An 18,186-nucleotide genomic window follows, 5' to 3' on the forward strand; every position below is an offset into this window, starting at 1 on the left:
CGCAAACTCTGCTCCCCACCCCCCTGCCAAACTAGTTTAAACCCTCTCCCACAGCTCTAGCAAATCTGCTTGCCAGGATATTGGTTCCCCTCCAGTTCAAGTGGAGTTCGTCCTTTTTGTACAGGTCCGACTTTCTCCAGAAGAGATTCCAATGATCCAAAAATCTTATCCCCTGCCCCCTGCACCAGCTCTTTAGCCACGCATTCATCCTCCACATCCTCCTATTACTACCCTCTCTAGCGCGTGGCACCAGCAGCAATCCAGAGATTACTACCTTAGGGGCCCTGTTTTTTAACTTCCTGCCTAATTCTATGTATTCCTGTTTCAGGACCTCATCCCCACTTCTAACTAAGTCATTGGTTTAATGTTTCTCTAGTATTTAAAGAAATCATTCAAAGTGAAAGTAACTAAACTAAGTGAAGTACCACAACAATATCAACTGGTAGATCATAGGATCCAGGTTAGAACAAATTTAAAACATCAGAGTGCAGGTCTAGCAAACTAAGACTAAAAGATAAATAAACCCATCCTTTTACCTCCAGAAGCCTGATCCACATAAAACTATTCTGAGCATTAAACGTCATTGTTCTATTTTAAATAAAATTGGTGATCTTTATTAGATCACTATTTATTAAACTGTTCATTGGTCATGCAATTAGTAATCCACAGTCAGACAGTTGTACAGTTTTACTGCATGGAAACTACACCTTTGTTCAGAATTCAAGACAGAGAAGCCACAATGCTGTTTTCCAATAGTCCAATTTCTGGTCTCAGGCATTCTTGTTGGTAACGTGCATTATACCCATGTACTAGTAATGCTAATTGCCGAGAATTCTGAGAGAATCATCACACATCATGAGGCATTGGAGAGATGAGATCTTCGAAACCATCAAGCAAAGGTCTTTCAGGTTACTGTAACTAAACACGACTCAACCACCTACAAGCTTAATTTCATTTTAATACTGAGAAAGTTATTTATCATCTGCATAACTTCAAAGTTCTTTATAAATCTTATATGTATTAGAGGAAGAAATGAGAATGCTTGAGAAATATTGACCAGGGCAATTTCTTTTTGAAACTGCTGATTTAACACTTTGGCTCTGCACTTTGTCGTTCAAACGGACGCCTGCACCAACACAGTTTTAGTTAACCCCATCTTTCCTCCCATATCAATTGCAAAATTGTGGTGAACACCACATCCATTCAACTATATTCAAAGGACAAATTAATCTAACTGTGCCTTTTTTCAAACCACTACTAGCCCATTATTTTATATTCCTTTCATTTATTTTTTTGTTGACCTTTATATCTTATCATTATTGAAATAATTGGATTTCTGCTGAGTAGTTCCCCATCATCTAGTTGACTTCATGCATTGTTCAGTGAGCCCAAATGAAAAGCCGGGTCAGAATCAGCCCTCTTCCAGAGCCCACTACAGCTAATTGCAGATGGCCTCAGTCCCCCAGCTAACCTAGTTTGTGCAATTCCAAGCTTGATAAATCAACAGACTAATCTGTTCCTCACCTGCTGCCTTTACAATCTGACCCTTCAGAAATACAAGTCTTCTTTCCCTCAACAATGTCAGGAGGAGTTTCAGCTGTGGAGAATGTTATAACTGAGCAGTCTCTGTCCACAGTCAGCACCCACACATTCCAGCGGGCACTTGGAGATAGAAAGCTTGATTGTTTCTCGAGAAAGTCTCAGCATGGCTACAGGTGAAATTAACCACGCACAAAATTAAATCTGGGTCTTGTTTGACTTCATTGCCTAGACCAGTATTCCTTCTGAGTGTGTATACTTTGAGAAACAAGTTGTTCAATATATAACAGAAACATTTTTAATAATTTTGAAATAAGAAAGGTGGCATACAAAAGTAGAGTGACATTTATTACTTTCAGCAAATATGACTGAAAAATATTCAGGTGCTGATAATGTCCACAATTAACTTAGATAATAACAACCGGTCCATTTTGATTGTACAGCTAAGAACGTGCACCAATGCCTTTACTTTCTCAGAATTCAGAGGAAATTTAGCATGTCCTCTTTGTCCTTATCAATTTTTACTGATGGACCACAGAATGTATTCTGTCTGGATGCATAACATTGGTACTGGACTTGCTCTGCCCAAAAGTGTAAGAAAGTTGGGAATGCAGCTCCACCTACCAAGCAAACTAACCTCTCCTCATCCTCACTTTCTGCTGCTTCAGTGAGAAAGCACAGTATAAATGAGATAGATATCGCTAGGGAAGCATTTGATAGATTCAATGATAAGATTGGTAGGTGAAATTGAGAAAAATTAACAAGCAACAAGCTAACTCTATCTTTTTAATTGCTAAAATATCATGTCTGCTTAAATTTTAGAATATGAATGAACCGATAGGTTCATTATCATAATGAGGAAAACTATAATAAAGGCAACTAGATGAATAAAATTATGGTAAATAAATGGAACAGAAAACACATTTAAAAATGCAAGGTTAAAAAATTTCAAGAGAAATACTACAAAAGAGCCCCTCAAGGGAAAGCAACTATTCTTTGATGAATGACAGCAATGACAAAACTAATAGACCGTAACAACCCACAATACTTAATATTTCTTGGTCACACAACAAATCACAATACTTAATATTTCTTGGTCACACAACAAATCACAATACTTAATATTTCTTGGTCACACAACAAATCACAATACTTAATATTTCTTGGTCACACAACAAATCACAATACTTAATATTTCTTGGTCACACAACAAATCACAATACTTAATATTTCTTGGTCACACAACAAATGGCATATATCTCATTACCTCGAGCTTGGAATGTGCCACCTGAATTGTTAAAAGGAAAATCACGATTTTAAAAAGGAACATAATATCCACTAACATGTCATTATAACTATGTAATTGAAGATGTGAGGGAGAGGAGATATTACGCCTCCATAACCATCTGTATGGTTTGAGATTGTGACACAAAATCAATGTTATTAGTAATTAACACATTCTCTAGAGTATAAGTCAGGTCTTGCTTGTTAATTTATTCAATTTATTTTTTAGGCTTGGAAATTTGAAACCAGCTTTAAACTTAGATAAATCAGTCATTGAATCATTCTTCCAAAATTACACCATTCCTTGCTTGTGAATATTCTTATACATAATTATCAGAGACCAGACTAGCAGTTCATGTATTAATAGCACACATAACATGAGATGCACTAAATCAGGAGAATTAATATTTCCAATGTATTCCAAAGACAAATCAATATTTGCCAAGTTCTGGTATCAAAAGTATAAGGACCCAAGTGTTGAATTGGTCTTGTTAGTGCTGGCAGCAGTGAGGCCCTTAGAAAGAAATTAATTACTGGTGGTCTTGTGCTAACTGCAGAAAAATTGGAAACGTACATCTTGCACTAATTTACCCCATGGATCAATGCAATTATGGTGTAATATTACAGTTAAGCAGTGTTGAAATAACTGGCAACTATGACATTATCAGCTTTGATGGAAAACTACAAAAGCAAACACCCAACTCTTATTTGGTTTATTTTGTTACCCAATTATGAAGTAAACTTGGTGGTATAACATAATATAAAGTAGCGTAGCAATTAGCGCAACGTTGTTGAAGCACCAGCGATTTGGATTCGAATCCCATGCTGTCTCTAAGTTCTCACCATGTCTGAATGGGTTTCGTTCAGGCACTCGGGTTTCCTCCCACCGTTCAAAATTGAAGCAGAGTTGTAGGTTAATTGGATATAATTTGGCAGCACAGGTTCATGGGACATATCATGCTGTATGTCTAAATTTAAAACAAAGGTGGGAGAACACACAAGGATCTCTGATACACATTTTTATTTCAGAACAGTTTTGGATTAACTACTTCACTTTGTGCCACCTTTACAGAAATATTAACATATACATTTCTTCACTGAGAAAAACGATTCAAAAATTGATGCAAATTTGCATTCTTTGTCATGAAAATCATAACCACATCTAGGGTAAATATTGAAAAATCATCTTAACTTTTATCAGTGTCCAACAGACATTGTTGATGCAATTGTGTGCACTGTGGGGTACATCTGTATTCTGCATCTGGCATGTGCACCTTGCTTCAGGGCATTAACTCACAGGCCGGGTGCCAAAGTGGCAAGGTGCGCTAATGATTCATGACACCATCCTAGTAAACAGAAAAAACAATTTAATTGTTTCACCCCTCCATTTGCAATGTGAAACCATCAGCAACTGCACAGCAGTTCTTTTCAGCTGTTACGCCAATTTTGGCAAGGGAAAAAAAATGTCCTTTTGTAGTGCTGAGGTGATGAACAATGTAGATCGAAGAATTTGGCAAACCTTGCTGAATAAAATTGCTTGGGGCCTGTCTCTCAAGATTATACCTGCTAGTACAGTTTTGGCCAGTATAGTGAATAGTTATTGAGTGCAGCAAAAAGATACCGAAACAAGCCAGGCAATCCATCTGCCCTGGACTCTGGGGATTCCCTCTTTCCTTTTTTTTAAATTCTATTCTATATATAATATATCCATATAACAGTTACAGCACAGAGATAGGCCAGTTCAGCCCTTCTAGTCCATGCCGAACATCTTCTCCTATCTAGTCCCATTGATCCACTTCTGGCCCATAACCCTTCACACCTCTCTCATCCAACTTTTCCTTAGATATTAAAATTGAGCCCACATCTACCACTTCCCAGAAGCTCATTCCACACTCCCACCACCCTCTGAATGAAAAATTCCCCCTCTCTCTATCCTTTAATGCAGGTTTATTTACTTCTAAGTCAATGTTCATCTTTCTCTTTCATTGGATTCTTAAAGATATATCACACACATTTCCACTGCACTTAACAAGGAAGGGGGATAATTGCAAGGGGGAGGATCAAAAATAAAGATTAACAGGGAAGAATGAAAATCAGGAGGTTGATAATGAGAGTGAAGCAAATGAGAGAAAAATACAATTGAGATAATTCTTCACTAGTGCTAATATTCAGACTCCAGTAGCATGAAAGCAATGATGAATCAGTGCTGTGTAGTGCTGCACTTAGTGGGTATTGAATAGTTCTTCAGAATATGTGGCACGCATCTGTAATCCGGAGACTCAAAGGCTGAGGCTGTCGGTTCGCTTGAGGTCATGAGTCCTGGGCTGTACGGGGTGTGTCGAGCGCATGTTCTCACTAAGCTAGGCATCAATATGGTATCTCCAGAGGAATCCGGCGTCACCACATTGTGTAAAGGTTGTTTTTAAAAAAAAGATTAAAAGATTTTTTTTTAATGTGACTTCAAGCATCAAGAATCAAAATAGATAACAAGCCAGCGGCAATTAGTCAAAATTAGAGAGCTGGGGTTAAAGATGGTTCCTTGCATTGGCGGATGGTAGGAAAGGATGCTTTGAAATGCTGGGACTCTCTGGTTCTCTAATTTCATGAATTATTTGAACTCTGGAAACCAAACCACAATTTTACATTTTACCATTTACTAAATTTAGGTGGAGAATAATTAATAGAGGAAAAAATTATGTCATTGAAGAAATTAAGACATTTCCAGAATGGACATGTCATGCATTGTATTGACTAACAAAACCAAAAGCAAGGACTGTAAGTATAAGTTTTGTGTATAAGAGGCACTAAATAATTCTATGCAGGAGAAACATGTTTGCTGAGTGAATGGTTAGAATACAGAAACCACCAGCATAGGAACAGCTGAAGTAAATAGCAAAGCAATCCAAGGCTACCTGGGTAAACTCATCAAAGAGAAGTGAAAAGAAGTAGTTTTAAGGGAGTTAGATGAATGAGGATGGGAGGCAGTTCTCAACCTTTTCTGACAGGTTTGATTTCCCGGGTCTGACATCTTTTCCAGTAATTTTCTATTTTGCAACTTCTCCAATGACTATACATTCTTTCAAGTATAGGGCAACCAAAACTATTCACAGTATTCCATCTGTGGTTTCCCAAGGTTCTACACAAGCTTAATCCAACGTCTCTGATCTTCCAACTATTCCTGTGAAATACACCTCAGTGCTTTGGAAATGGGTTCATTAGCTTTTAGCAGTGATTTGAGAATTTGCACCTCACATTCCTTGGCCTCTTGTGTCTATTTTCTCATAGAATTATGCACCCTCCTTATGCACCAACTAAAATGATCTGTCTCACATTTATAGATATGGAAGTTCAATTTCAAATCTGAGCTGTTCTGCTGGGTGAGGGATGTCTGCTTTAATTGGTGAGGGATGCCTGTTCTGATTGGTGAGGGATCTCGGTTCTGATTAGTGAGTGATGCCAGTTTTGATTGGTGAGGGATCTCGGTTCTGATTGGTGAGTGATGCCTGTTCTGATTGGTGAGGGATCTCGGTTCTGATTGGTGAGTGATGCCTGTTCTGATTGGTGAGGGATCTCGGTTCTGATTGGTGAGTGATGCCTGTTCAGATTGGTGAGGGATCTCTGTTCTGATTGGTGAGGGATGCCTGTTCTGATTGGTGAGGGATGCCTGTTCTGATTGGTGAGGGATGCCTGTTCTGATGGGCAAAGGATGCCTGTTCTGATTGGTGAGGGATGCCTGTTCTGATTGGTGAGGGATCTCGGTTCTGATTGGTGAGTGATGCCTGTTCAGATTGGTGAGGGATCTCTGTTCTGATTGGTGAGGGATGCCTGTTCTGATTGGTGAGGGATGCCTGTTCTGATTGGTGAGGGATGCCTGTTCTGATGGGCAAAGGATGCCTGTTCTGATTGGTGAGGGATGCCTGTTCTGATTGGTGAGGGATGCCTGTTCTGATGGGCAAAGGATGCCTGTTCTGATTGGTGAGGGATGCCTGTTCTGATTGGTGAGGGATCTCGGTTCTGATTAGTGAGTGATGCCAGTTTTGATTGGTGAGGGATCTCGGTTCTGATTGGTGAGTGATGCCTGTTCTGATTTGTGAGGGATCTCGGTTCTGATTGGTGAGTGATGCCTGTTCTGATTGGTGAGGGATCTCGGTTCTGATTGGTGAGTGATGCCTGTTCAGATTGGTGAGGGATCTCTGTTCTGATTGGTGAGGGATGCCTGTTCTGATTGGTGAGGGATGCCTGTTCTGATTGGTGAGGGATGCCTGTTCTGATGGGCAAAGGATGCCTGTTCTGATTGGTGAGGGATGCCTGTTCTGATTGGTGAGGGATCTCGGTTCTGATTGGTGAGTGATGCCTGTTCAGATTGGTGAGGGATCTCTGTTCTGATTGGTGAGGGATGCCTGTTCTGATTGGTGAGGGATGCCTGTTCTGATTGGTGAGGGATGCCTGTTCTGATGGGCAAAGGATGCCTGTTCTGATTGGTGAGGGATGCCTGTTCTGATTGGTGAGGGATGCCTGTTCTGATGGGCAAAGGATGCCTGTTCTGATTGGTGAGGGATGCCTGTTCTGATTGGTGAGGGATCTCGGTTCTGATTAGTGAGTGATGCCAGTTTTGATTGGTGAGGGATCTCGGTTCTGATTGGTGAGTGATGCCTGTTCTGATTTGTGAGGGATCTCGGTTCTGATTGGTGAGTGATGCCTGTTCTGATTGGTGAGGGATCTCGGTTCTGATTGGTGAGTGATGCCTGTTCAGATTGGTGAGGGATCTCTGTTCTGATTGGTGAGGGATGCCTGTTCTGATTGGTGAGGGATGCCTGTTCTGATTGGTGAGGGATGCCTGTTCTGATGGGCAAAGGATGCCTGTTCTGATTGGTGAGGGATGCCTGTTCTGATTGGTGAGTGATGCCTGTTCTGATTGGTGAGGGATCTCGGTTCTGATTGGTGAGTGATGCCTGTTCAGATTGGTGAGGGATCTCGGTTCTGATTGGTGAGTGATGCCTGTTCAGATTGGTGAGGGATCTCTGTTCTGATTGGTGAGGGATGCCTGTTCTGATTGGTGAGGGATGCCTGTTCTGATTGATGAGGGATGCCTGTTCTGATTGATGAGGGATGCCTGTTCTGATTGGTGAGGGATGCCTGTTCTGATTGGTGAGGGATCTCTGTTCTGATTGGTGAGGGATCTCAGTTCTGATTGATGAGGGATGCCTGTTCTGATTGGTGAGTGATGCCTGTTCTGATTGGTGAGGGATCTCGGTTCTGATTGGTGAGTGATGCCAGTTTTGATTGGTGAGGGATCTCGGTTCTGATTGGTGAGTGAGGCCTGTTCTGATTGATGAGGGATGCCTGTTCTGATTGGTGAGTGATGCCTGTTCTGATTGGTGAGGGATCTCGGTTCTGATTGGTTAGTGATGCCTGTTCAGATTGGTGAAGGATCTCTGTTCTGATTGGTGAGGGATGCCTGTTCTGATTGGTGAGGGATGCCAGTTCTGATTGGTGAGGGATGCCTGTTCTGATGGGCAAAGGATGCCTGTTCTGATTGGTGAGGGATGCCTGTTCTGATTGGTGAGTGATGCCTGTTCTGATTGGTGAGGGATCTCGGTTCTGATTGGTGAGTGATGCCTGTTCTGATTGGTGAGGGATCTCGGTTCTGATTGGTGAGTGATGCCTGTTCAGATTGGTGAGGGATCTCTGTTCTGATTGGTGAGGGATGCCTGTTCTGATTGGTGAGGGATGCCTGTTCTGATTGGTGAGGGATGCCTGTTCTGATTGGTGAGGGATCTCTGTTCTGATTGGTGAGGGATCTCAGTTCTGATTGGTGAGTGATGCCTGTTCTGATTGGTGAGGGATCTCGGTTCTGATTGGTGAGTGATGCCAGTTTTGATTGGTGAGGGACTCGGTTCTGATTGGTGAGTGATGCCTGTTCTGATTTGTGATGGATCTCGGTTCTGATTGGTGAGTGATGCCTGTTCTGATTGGTGAGGTATCTCGGTTCTGATTGGTGAGTGATGCCTGTTCAGATTGGTGAGGGATCTCTGTTCTGATTGGTGAGGGATGCCTGTTCTGATTGGTGAGGTATGCCTGTTCTGATTGGTGAGGGATGCCTGTTCTGATGGGCAAAGGATGCCTGTTCTGATTGGTGAGGGATGCCTGTTCTGATGGGCAAAGGATGCCTGTTCTGATTGGTGAGGGATCTCGGTTCTGATTGGTGAGTGATGCCTGTTCTGATTGGTGAGGGATCTCGGTTCTGATTGGTGAGTGATGCCTGTTCAGATTGGTGAGGGATCTCTGTTCTGATTGGTGAGGGATGCCTGTTCTGATTGGTGAGGGATGCCTGTTCTGATTGATGAGGGATGCCTGTTCTGATTGATGAGGGATGCCTGTTCTGATTGGTGAGGGATCTCTGTTCTGATTGGTGAGGGATCTCAGTTCTGATTGGTGAGGGATGCCTGTTCTGATTGGTGAGGGATGCCTGTTCTGATTGGTGAGGGATCTCTGTTCTGATTGGTGAGGGATCTCAGTTCTGATTGGTGAGTGATGCCTGTTCTGATTGGTGAGGGATCTCGGTTCTGATTGGTGAGTGATGCCAGTTTTGATTGGTGAGGGATCTCGGTTCTGATTGGTGAGTGATGCCTGTTCTGATTTGTGAGGGATCTCGGTTCTGATTGGTGAGTGATGCCTGTTCTGATTGGTGAGGGATCTCGGTTCTGATTGGTGAGTGATGCCTGTTCTGATTGGTGAGGGATCTCTGTTCTGATTGGTGAGGGATGCCTGTTCTGATTGGTGAGGGATGCCTGTTCTGATTGGTGAGGGATGCCTGTTCTGATGGGCAAAGGATGCCTGTTCTGATTGGTGAGGGATGCCTGTTCTGATTGGTGAGTGATGCCTGTTCTGATTGGTGAGGGATCTCGGTTCTGATTGGTGAGTGATGCCTGTTCTGATTGGTGAGGGATCTCGGTTCTGATTGGTGAGTGATGCCTGTTCAGATTGGTGAGGGATCTCTGTTCTGATTGGTGAGGGATGCCTGTTCTGATTGGTGAGGGATGCCTGTTCTGATTGATGAGGGATGCCTGTTCTGATTGGTGAGGGATGCCTGTTCTGATTGGTGAGGGATGCCTGTTCTGATTGGTGAGGGATCTCTGTTCTGATTGGTGAGGGATCTCAGTTCTGATTGGTGAGTGATGCCTGTTCTGATTGGTGAGGGATCTCGGTTCTGATTGGTGAGTGATGCCAGTTTTGATTGGTGAGGGATCTCGGTTCTGATTGGTGAGTGATGCCTGTTCTGATTTGTGAGGGATCTCGGTTCTGATTGGTGAGTGATGCCTGTTCTGATTGGTGAGGGATCTCGGTTCTGATTGGTGAGTGATGCCTGTTCAGATTGGTGAGGGATCTCTGTTCTGATTGGTGAGCGATGCCTGTTCTGATTGGTGAGGGATGCCTGTTCTGATTGGTGAGGGATGCCTGTTCTGATGGGCAAAGGATGCCTGTTCTGATTGGTGAGGGATGCCTGTTCTGATTGGTGAGTGATGCCTGTTCTGATTGGTGAGGGATCTCGGTTCTGATTGGTGAGTGATGCCTGTTCTGATTGGTGAGGGATCTCGGTTCTGATTGGTGAGTGATGCCTGTTCAGATTGGTGAGGGATCTCTGTTCTGATTGGTGAGGGATGCCTGTTCTGATTGGTGAGGGATGCCTGTTCTGATTGATGAGGGATGCCTGTTCTGATTGGTGAGGGATGCCTGTTCTGATTGGTGAGGGATGCCTGTTCTGATTGGTGAGGGATCTCTGTTCTGATTGGTGAGGGATCTCAGTTCTGATTGGTGAGTGATGCCTGTTCTGATTGGTGAGGGATCTCGGTTCTGATTGGTGAGTGATGCCAGTTTTGATTGGTGAGGGATCTCGGTTCTGATTGGTGAGTGATGCCTGTTCTGATTTGTGAGGGATCTCGGTTCTGATTGGTGAGTGATGCCTGTTCTGATTGGTGAGGGATCTCGGTTCTGATTGGTGAGTGATGCCTGTTCAGATTGGTGAGGGATCTCTGTTCTGATTGGTGAGGGATGCCTGTTCTGATTGGTGAGGGATGCCTGTTCTGATTGGTGAGGGATGCCTGTTCTGATGGGCAAAGGATACCTGTTCTGATTGGTGAGGGATGCCTGTTCTGATTGGTGAGTGATGCCTGTTCTGATTGGTGAGGGATCTCGGTTCTGATTGGTGAGTGATGCCTGTTCTGATTGGTGAGGGATCTCGGTTCTGATTGGTGAGTGATGCCTGTTCAGATTGGTGATGGATCTCGGTTCTGATTGGTGAGGGATGCCTGTTCTGATTGGTGAGGGATGCCTGTTCTGATTGATGAGGGATGCCTGTTCTGATTGGTGAGGGATGCCTGTTCTGATTGGTGAGGGATGCCTGTTCTGATTGGTGAGGGATCTCTGTTCTGATTGGTGAGGGATCTCAGTTCTGATTGGTGAGTGATGCCTGTTCTGATTGGTGAGGGATCTCGGTTCTGATTGGTGAGTGATGCCAGTTTTGATTGGTGAGGGATCTCGGTTCTGATTGGTGAGTGATGCCTGTTCTGATTTGTGAGGGATCTCGGTTCTGATTGGTGAGTGATGCCTGTTCTGATTGGTGAGGGATGCCTGTTCTGATTGGTGAGGGATGCCTGTTCTGATTGGTGAGGGATCTCTGTTCTGATTGGTGAGGGATCTCAGTTCTGATTAGTGAGTGATGCCTGTTCTGATTGGTGAGGGATCTCGGTTCTGATTGGTGAGTGATGCCAGTTTTGATTGGTGAGGGATCTCGGTTCTGATTGGTGAGTGATGCCTGTTCTGATTTGTGAGGGATCTCGGTTCTGATTGGTGAGTGATGCCTGTTCTGATTGGTGAGGGATCTCGGTTCTGATTGGTGAGTGATGCCTGTTCAGATTGGTGAGGGATCTCTGTTCTGAATGGTGAGGGATGCCTGTTCTGATTGGTGAGGGATGCCTGTTCTTATTGATGAGGGATGCCTGTTCTGATTGGTGAGGGATGCCTGTTCTGATTGGTGAGGGATGCCTGTTCTGATTGGTGAGGGATCTCTGTTCTGATTGGTGAGGGATCTCAGTTCTGATTAGTGAGTGATGCCTGTTCTGATTGGTGAGGGATCTCGGTTCTGATTGGTGAGTGATGCCAGTTTTGATTGGTGAGGGATCTCGGTTCTGATTGGTGAGTGATGCCTGTTCTGATTTGTGAGGGATCTCGGTTCTGATTGGTGAGTGATGCCTGTTCTGATTGGTGAGGGATCTCGGTTCTGATTGGTGAGTGATGCCTGTTCAGATTGGTGAGGGATCTCTGTTCTGAATGGTGAGGGATGCCTGTTCTGATTGGTGAGGGATGCCTGTTCTTATTGATGAGGGATGCCTGTTCTGATTGGTGAGGGATGCCTGTTCTGATTGGTGAGGGATGCCTGTTCGGATTGGTGAGTGATGCCTGTTCTGATTGGTGAGGGATCTCTGTTCTGATTGATGAGGGATGCCAGTTCTGATTGGTGAGGGATGCATGTTCTGATTGGTGAGGGATGCCTGTTCTGATTGGTGAGGGATCTCTGTTCTGATTGGTGAGGGATCTCAGTTCTGATTGGTGAGTGATGCCTGTTCTGATTGGTGAGGGATCTCGGTTCTGATTGGTGAGTGATGCCAGTTTTGATTGGTGAGGGATCTCGGTTCTGATTGGTGAGGGATCTCAGTTCTGATTGGTGAGTGATGCCTGTTCTGATTTGTGAGGGATCTCGGTTCTGATTGGTGAGTGATGCCTGTTCAGATTGGTGAGGGATCTCTGTTCTGATTGGTGAGGGATGCCAGTTCTGATTGGTGAGGGATGCCTGTTCTGATTGATGAGGGATGCCTGTTCTGATTGGTGAGGGATGCCTGTTCTGATTGGTGAGGGATGCCTGTTCGGATTGGTGAGTGATGCCTGTTCTGATTGGTGAGGGATCTCTGTTCTGATTGGTGAGGGATCTCAGTTCTGATTGGTGAGTGATGCCTGTTCTGATTGGTGAGGGATCTCGGTTCTGATTGGTGAGTGATGCCAGTTTTGATTGGTGAGGGATCTCGGTTCTGATTGGTGAGTGATGCCTGTTCTGATTTGTGAGGGATCTCAGTTCTGATTGGTGAGTGATGCCTGTTCTGATTGGTGAGGGATCTCGGTTCTGATTGGTGAGTGATGCCTGTTCAGATTGGTGAGGGATCTCTGTTCTGATTGGTGAGGGATGCCTGTTCTGATTGGTGAGGGATGCCTGTTCTGATTGATGAGGGATGCCTGTTCTGATTGGTGAGGGATGCCTGTTCTGATTGGTGAGGGATGCCTGTTCGGATTGGTGAGTGATGCCTGTTCTGATTGGTGAGGGATCTCTGTTCTGATTGATGAGGGATGCCAGTTCTGACTGGTGAGGGATGCATGTTCTGATTGGTGAGGGATGCCTGTTCTGATTGGTGAGGGATCTCTGTTCTGATTGGTGAGGGATCTCAGTTCTGATTGGTGAGTGATGCCTGTTCTGATTGGTGAGGGATCTCGGTTCTGATTGGTTAGTGATGCCAGTTTTGATTGGTGAGGGATCTCGGTTCTGATTGGTGAGTGATGCCTGTTCTGATTTGTGAGGGATCTCGGTTCTGATTGGTGAGTGATGCCTGTTCTGATTGGTGAGGGATCTCGGTTCTGATTGGTGAGTGATGCCTGTTCAGATTGGTGAGGGATCTCTGTTCTGATTGGTGAGGGATGCCTGTTCTGATTGGTGAGGGATGCCTGTTCTGATTGATGAGGGATGCCTGTTCTGATTGGTGAGGGATGCCTGTTCTGATTGGTGAGGGATGCCTGTTCGGATTGGTGAGTGATGCCTGTTCTGATTGGTGAGGGATATCTGTTCTGATTGATGAGGGATGCCAGTTCTGATTGGTGAGGGATGCATGTTCTGATTGGTGAGGGATGCCTGTTCTGATTGGTGAGTGATGCCTATTCTGATTGGTGAGGGATCTCGGTTCTGATTGATGAGGGATGCCTGTTCTGATTGGTGAGGGATCTCTGTTCTGATTGATGAGGGATGCCTGTTTTGATTGGTGAGGGATGCCTGTTCTGATTGGTGAGGGATGCCTGTTCTGATTTGTGAGGGATGCCTGTTCTGATTGGTGAGGGATGCCTGTTCTGATTGGTGAGTGATGCCTGTTCTGATTGGTGAGGGATCTCGGTTCTGATTGGTGAGTGATGCCAGTTTTGATTGGTGAGGGATCTCGGTTCTGATTGGTGAGTGATGCCTGTTCTGATTGGTGAGGGGTCTCAGTTCTGATTGGTGAGTGATGCCTGTTCTGATTGGTGAGGGATGCCTGTTCTGATTGGTGAGGGATCTCGGTTCTGATTGGTGAGTGATGCCTGTTCTGATTGGTGAGGGATGCCTGTTCTGATTGGTGAGGGATGCCTGTTCTGATTGGTGAGGGATGCCTGTTCTGATCGGTGAGGGATGCCTGTTCTGATCGGTGAGGGATGCCTGTTCTGATCGGTGTGGGATGCCTGTTCTGATCGGTGAGGGATGCCTGTTCTGATCGGTGAGTGATACCTGTTCTGATTGGTGAGGGATCTCGGTTCTGATTGGTGAGTGATGCCAGTTTTGATTGGTGAGGGATCTCGGTTCTGATTGGTGAGTGATGTCGGTTCTGATTTGTGAGGGATCTCGGTTCTGATTGGTGAGTGATGCCTGTTCTGATTGGTGAGGGATCTCGGTTCTGATTGGTGAGTGATGCCTGTTCTGATTGGTGAGGGATGCCTGTTCTGATTGGTGAGGGATGCCTGTTCTGATTGGTGAGGGATGCCTATTCTGATTGGTGAGGGATCTCTGTTCTGATTGATGAGGGATGCCTGTTCTGATTGGTGAGGGATGCCTGTTCTGATTGATGAGGGATTCCTGTTCTGATTGGTGAGGGATGCCTGTTCTGATTGGTGAGGGATGCCTGTTCTGATTGGTGAGGGATCTCTGTTCTGATTGGTGAGTTATGCCAGTTTTGATTGGTGAGGGATGCCTGTTCTGATTGGTGAGGGATCTCTGTTCTGATTGGTGAGGGATGCCTGTTCTGATTGGTGAGGGATGCCTGTTCTGATTGATGAGGGATCTCGGTTCTGATTGGTGAGTGATGCCAGTTTTGATTGGTGAGGGATCTCTGTTCTGATTGATGAGGGATGCCTGTTCTGATTGGTGAGGGATGCCTGTTCTGATTGGTGAGGGATGCCTGTTCTGATTGGTGAGGGATCTCTGTTCTGATTGGTGAGGGATGCCTGTTCTGATTGGTGAGGGATGCCTGTTCTGATTGGTGAGGGATGCCTGTTCTGATTGGTGAGGGATCTCTGTTCTGATTGATGAGGGATGCCTGTTCTGATTGGTGAGGGATGCCTGTTCTGATTGGTGAGGGATGCCTGTTCTGATTGGTGAGGGATCTCTGTTCTGATTGATGAGTGATGCCTGTTCTGATTGGTGAGTGATGCCTGTTCTGATTGGTGAGGGATGCCTGTTCTGATTGGTGAGTGATGCCTGTTCTGATTGGTGAGGGATCTCGGTTCTGATTGGTTAGTGATGCCAGTTTTGATTGGTGAGGGATCTCTGTTCTGATTGATGAGGGATGTCTGTTCTGATTGGTGAGGGATGCCTGTTCTGATTGGTGAGGGATGCCTGTTCTGATTGGTGAGTGATGCCTGTTCTGATTGGTGAGTGATGCCTGTTCTGATTGGTGAGAGATCTCTGTTCTGTTTGGTGAGGGATCTCTGTTCTAATTGGTGAGACAAATGGATCGTCGCACACTTTAATCAGTGAGCCCAGTATGTGGGAATTCTCAGGGCAGTGAATCGTTCACTTGATCGCTACCTTTCCTACTCTGATAGCTTGTGAGTGGGAATCTACCACCTGACTGTAGTGGAATCAGTCAGGGTGCATGTAAGGTGTATTGAATGGCCAGGTTCTCTTTCCTTGTACTGAACTCAGTAAATATTGCACACTATGCTGGACACCTGGAGAGCAAAGCCAAGGATCAGATTCCACGCGTTCATGTTTAGAGCAAGTTTCCAGTCCATCTGGCAGACTCACATCAAATGTTTATGTAGGCAGAAAGGATTAAGATTTTGAAAGTTTTATTGATTCAGCGGCAGAATTTTTTTTTAATTTGCTGATTTATGCTGTGATCATCAGCTGTGTTATTTTCATGGAGTGGTTTTACATCAGTGAATGGTCAGAAAAAAGAAGGGCAAAAGCATAATACATTTTTACAAAGCCACACTTCTAAAATAAATTGTTGTTCAACATGACTATGGCCCTGTAAAGTTCTCTCTGGGATATAACATATTTCATCTCATATATATCTTATGAGAATTCCCACTGTACAGCTCTTCATCACAATATAATCACCAAATGTAGAACTAACCATATTCATTATCCCTGGATATTGTTTGATTTCTCTGTGTTCACAGTATTATAAATCTCAGGAGTCCACAACCTTAAAACCCCTTGCAGGAATAGACAAACAAAAGTTTCCACCTTCTTTGACAAAAGGGCCATATGAAGCATGGAATTAGATGTTTTCTTTAGCCTTTATCACTGAAGGCCACTTAAATATTTCCAATTTAAGATTAAGTCTGTTTTCTTTTTATATTTCTAATATAAGATTGTCTGTTTTCATCGTGTAAATAATGTACTTAAAAATATGGATTTGTATACTAAAATACAAAACAACGTCTTTGTGACCTAGTGCAACAACAAGCTCCAAGGCCTGGAAACAACCAAGATTTCTCATGTCAATGTTCATTTTGGCAAGATGCAAGGCCAGTGAGTTACCACCATTTTTAATGAAGTATATAAATAAAGGAACACGACTCTCTTCAGTCCAAATGTCCTCTCATTCCAAAGTTTGGACTCTTTATCTCTCTGTTACAAAAGTTTTGAAAGTTCCTGGGGCTTTTGACAAATTCCCAACTTCAGTCAAGCAAACGGACCACACAATCCAAGCCAGATGGGTTTGCTCTGCTTTGGGCTGCTTGGAGCATTGCTCAAATTGGAAATACTATCCTACTCCTTTTTTGAAAGACCATAGCAAATATGAGAGAATATGCTGAATATATTTATTTTACTCTCTGTAGCATAGATAAATGTTCACACTTATTAGTTTACAACACAGGTAAGGTTCATAAACATGCTTCAGAGGGGTTCTGGGTTTAGGCGAGAAACTTCTGACGATGATGATGGTGGTGGTGGGCGCTGAATTCAAAATCGGGCTGATGCAAAATGGCCACCAAGCCTTTTCACACCATTTCCATAGGTGGCGGGTTGTGCAATAGGCGATCTTGGGTGAATCTAGGGCAGATGGATTTGGGCTGGAATTAGATCAGGAGCAGTATAGCCATGGACTTCCCCGGACATCTCTTCATGTGACAGACCCTCGCCCAATGTCCTTTCTTCCCACAGCTGGAGCATGCCGAGTCTTTGGCCAGGCAGCGGGCATACGTGTGCTGTCCTTGCCGCAGAAAAAGCACTCCGGGGCTCGGGAAGTGGCAGCCATTAGAGCAGGAGCCGCCGTAGCGGGAGGAGCTGGTCCTTGGAAGTGCTCACCCGAGAGCACGAGTTCACTGGCCTCAAAGTTGTTGTTCTCAAGACTAGCCTGTTCCAGTGATTTGGCCAGCTCGACATGGCTAGCAATGTCCTTCCTTCCCGACTCGAGTAATCGCTGCCTCACCTACCTCGAGCAGACTCCTGCGACCATGGTTTCTCTAATCTGTTCATCTTCCTGGACGTGGCCCGAAGCAGCCTCATACCTGCACTTCTTAGCCAGCGTCTGTAGATCCAGCAGCTAATCATCAACCAACCCTCTAGGCAGTTGGTGGCGTAGGGCGAGCCGATACCTCACAAGGACCTTGTTCAAGGCCTTCATATAGCGGGCCTTCAACACTACGATGGCGCCCTCATATGTCAGGCAGTCTCAGACGTCTGTGTACCCCTTCGTCCCTACCCTTGAGATGAGCTCCGACCTCCAGAGCTCATCTATATGGAGAAGTCCCTGGTCACGTTCAGGTAGGCCTGGAAGCAGTCTAGCCAATATGTGAAGTCCTCAGCCACATTGGGGGACTGGGGCACTATTAACAGCATAATGGGCTTGAGCAACACCTCCATCCTTGTTTGTAAGCTAATAAAATTGTAGCATAGATGAAAGCTCACACTCGATTGGAGGGAGAACTAACACTTTTATTAGCTTACAACACAGGTAGGGTTCATGAACAGGCTTCAGAGGGGTTCTGGGTTTAGGTGGGAAACCAGGAGGAGGAGCTGGAAGGTGGGACCAGTTGCTTGTACAACACACTTCTAGTAAATCC

At 44.7% G+C, this 18,186-nt stretch overlaps 1 protein-coding gene across 1 annotated transcript in view; it reads left to right on the plus strand.

Moving 5' to 3' along the window:
- Window positions 1-18,186, plus strand: part of dlc1 (DLC1 Rho GTPase activating protein) — a 477,663-nt gene that overhangs the window by 25,429 nt on the left and 434,048 nt on the right. The window lies entirely within an intron of this gene.

The sequence above is a fragment of the Narcine bancroftii genome, chromosome 3 (genome assembly GCF_036971445.1).
Source record: "Narcine bancroftii isolate sNarBan1 chromosome 3, sNarBan1.hap1, whole genome shotgun sequence".
NCBI lineage: Eukaryota > Metazoa > Chordata > Chondrichthyes > Torpediniformes > Narcinidae > Narcine > Narcine bancroftii.